Raw genomic sequence first — 4,097 nt, 5'->3', positions numbered from 1 at the left:
TTCCATATTGTAATGCCTGTCCGCCCGGTGGCCGTCAGTAAACAGCTAAATGTATTCCATATTGTAATGCCGGTCCGCCTGATGGCCGTCAGTAAACAGATCAATGTATTCCATATTTTATTGCCGGTTCGCCTGATGGCCGTCAGTAAACAGTTTAATGTATTCCATATTGTAATGCTGGTCCGCCTGATGGCCGTCAGTAAACAGTTCAATGTATTCCATATTGTAATGCCGGTCCGCCCGATTGCCGTCAGTAAACAGTTCAATGTATTCCATATTGTAATGCCTGTCCGCTCGATGGCCGTCAGTAAACAGTTCAATGTATTCCATATTGTAATGCCTGTCCGCCTGATCGCCGTCAGTAAACAGTTCAATGCATTCCATATTTAATGCCGGTCCGCCCGATGGCCGACAGTAAACAGTTCAATGTCTTCCATATTGTAATGCCGGTCCGCCTGATGGCCGTCAGTAAACAGTTCAATGTGTTCCATATTGTAATGCCTGTCCGCCCGTTGGCCGTCAGTAAACAGTTCAATGTATTCCATATTGTAATGCCTGTCCGCCCGATGGCCGTCAGTAAACAGTTCAATGTATTCCATATTTTAATTCCGGTCCGCCTGATGGCCGTCAGTAAACAGTTCAATGTATTCCATATTGTAATGCCTGTCCGCCCGATGGCCGTCAGTAAACAGTTCAATGTAGAGTAACTCGCCCTTGAGTCGATTTCGCCCTTGAGTGGGACATTTTTATCTATGTAATTTTAAAAGATCAGTTTTGTTTAGCACGATTTGTGACGTCATAATGAATAATTTACCCTTCATTCTCAAAAAATAAATAACATTTCAAAATAAGACATTATCAAAAATTATCTCACCATGAATTTTGATTCGTTACAGTATTAATAATTTCTGGTGACGGAAAATTCAGAATTTTCAATTATCGATTATCTTTATACCATCGGCATTTTGGTAGAATACGCTTCAGCTCATTCACAAATGACTTAATATTGCAAACATAACCTTATTCTATAAAAATGAAATGTAATATTTTCAGTTGTTCGCTCAGTTGTATAGGTTTTATAGTAAACAATGAATTACAACTCAATTAGCCCTTGAGGCGAACGCAATTCGCCCTTATGGCGAACATGCGTTTATGTACTGGCAGAGGCATACGAATGAGAAATTAACAACAAATTCATTCAAATTAACATGACTCAATCTATAAAGAATCCAATAGCTCACAAACAACAAGGATCGCACAATGTTTTATCTTTGTATTTCTGTACTTTTCTTTGTTACCCCCAGTGCTACAAATGGTTCTGTTGTTGTAAAGGACGGATAGACACTTCAAGTGACCATGTCAATTTTCCTCTTTTTATAACATATTTTCGTCAACATGCTGACAAAATATTACACTTAAAAAATCAACACAGGACTGTTACTGTGCAATTTACACTTTAATATTGATAGGGAAAGGATAACCAAATAAATGCTAAATACAAATCTGTGTCCGTGTTAAGGGCGAATGTGATCGACTCATGGGCGAATTCAGTGGGTATTTTTCAATGAAAATAAGCTGGGAATCAAATAATTATTTGTAAAATAGACTCCCATGATATTATAGTTAAAGCCTGCAGAAGCTGAGTCCCGGTTTTGATCACAAAGCTTTGTATTATAGACTTATAACGTTAACCCGTCCGACTCAAGGGCGAGTTACCCTATTCCATATTGTAATGCCGGTCCGCCCGATGGCCGTCAGTAAACAGTTCAATGTATTCCATATTGTAATGCCGGTCCGCCTGATGGCCGTCAGTAAACAGTTCAATGTATTCCATATTGTAATGCCGGTCCGCCTGATAGCCGTCAGACGGTGCCAACACATCAAGCAAAAAGTAACTAACGCATAAAAATAACAAAGTTTACATTTATTTTAACATTTGAAGGTGTACTGCAGGATTTTTGTTTACACATTTCGTCAAATCAAGTCAATAATTTGTTTTAAGAATCCGTCACAGGTCCGAATCATTTATCAACAAATACAAACGTCTAATATATGTCTTCAATTTTATATTGGACGTTTCTCTTGACGTGTTCTGCTCATTTATCAAAGTTTCATTAAATTTTGTCAAATGAATTGCCTTGGAGTTAGTAAATTGCGACTCACAAAGCGATGATTAACATTTTAAGTTAATTAAAGGTCGCATCCAATGTTGATGGCGGCGCTCCCTCTGCATGTGCTAATATAACGTGTCGATCTTCGGAAATTTTCTTGAAATGCTCTGGTACACCCTTACATTTGGGGTCAAATAGGTCAAGGTCACTGATGCTAAACATAGAAAAAGAGTCTCCGCTCAATCAAAAAGTTTAGATAGAGGTATTGCGCTTTAATGTTGTAAGTAGGTAGCTTTCATACACGACCTAGGGTGGGAATGGATTAAGGCAAAGATGGGTCTAGGTCATTACCTACTAAAGTTATAAAGGGTTCTTGCTGACAACCTGTCATTTGAATGCTAATTGTGCTTCAATCGTGTTCACAGGTAGATGAGATTCAGACCTTGCTTAAAAGTTACATAAGTTTAACTTTATAAATTGCTAAAGGGTTGAAAAGTTTCATGGCAGGGCCACAAAACTTCTTACAATTCATAAATTGTATGCGTTAACTACATGTATATAACTATTACATACAGATTCAACATCGAATATATCTTTTTATTTTAAGCTTTCCGGTGGTTTATAGAGAAATATCGGTGAAATAAAACTGGTATTTCACTGTTTTAAACAGTGAAAAATAACTGTGAAAAATATTGATATATTTCACTGTTTTGCTGTTAAATGACGTCATTTTTTCGACGAAATGACGTCATAAATCCAGCGAAATTATCTGGTTAAACTCTTTAACAATGTAAATAAACGGTGAAAAAAGCAAAAAATAAAAAGAAAATTTGTTGGATTCGATGAAATATCGATTTTAATTAACTCGTGATCATAAAAAAATACGTATTTTCACTCGTGGCTGCGCCACTCGTGAAAATATTATTTTATATGATCACTCGTGAAATAAAATCGATATTTCATCGAATCCAACGAATATCCTCTATTTATTTTATGCTTTCCGGTGGTTTATAGAGAAATATCAGTGAAATAAAATTGGTATTCCACTGTTTTAAACAGTGAAAAATAACAGTGACAAATATCGATATTTTTCACTGTTTTACTGTGAAATGACGTCATTTTTTCAACGAAATGACGTCATTAATCCAGCGAAATTATCCAGTTAAACTCATTTACAATATAAATAAACGGTCAAAAAAGCATAAAATAAAAAGAAAATTTGTTGGATTCGATGGAATATCGATTTTATTTCACTGGTAATCATAGCAAATATATATTTTCACTCGTGGCTTCGCCACTCGTGAAAATATTGTTTTCTATGATCACTCGTGAAATAAATTCGATATTCCACCGAATCCAACAAATATCCTCTATGTTGTGATAATATCTGATTAAAATATGTAATGTGCTATCAAAGCAGATAAATATTCAAGCATACTGTATTCCGAAAGTTCTTGATAATATAATGATGGTAATAACATGATCGGGATGATGTTTGGATACATGATTTAAGGTCAAGGGGGAATATACATGTAATTGTTTTGCTATTTATACCGATCCATTTCTCTGATCAAAGCCAAGTAACTGTTAGTCTATCCTCGCAAAATGTGATTGCATTTTAAACTCGGCTTTTTAGAAAGCTATTCTACTCGCCCAAGCGTTGGATTTTGAACTATGTTTAAGCTTTTCGGTTAGCTAGTTTCACAGGAATTTCATTCAAGTTTAAAACATGTACTCTCCATATTCGAATGACTCCATTGAGCAAGATTGGTAACTCTAGTTTGAAATTTGTCACAATTATGAACCATTTTTAGACTTAGAAATGAACATTTACACTATGTAGTCATGTCAAGGTATTCGGCAAGCTTCATGAGTTATATATCATTAAAGCCGAGTGATATAAGTCAAACGCATGTGTTCGCCATATTGAATTGACCCTAAAAGCCGGTTCTGTTAGAATGTAACGGAAGTGTGATATTTGTGAAA

Source organism: Dreissena polymorpha, chromosome 1, assembly GCF_020536995.1.
Source record: "Dreissena polymorpha isolate Duluth1 chromosome 1, UMN_Dpol_1.0, whole genome shotgun sequence".
Taxonomy (NCBI): domain Eukaryota; kingdom Metazoa; phylum Mollusca; class Bivalvia; order Myida; family Dreissenidae; genus Dreissena; species Dreissena polymorpha.
The sequence above is the reverse complement of the archived record's forward strand: the minus strand, read 5'-3'. Positions refer to the sequence as shown.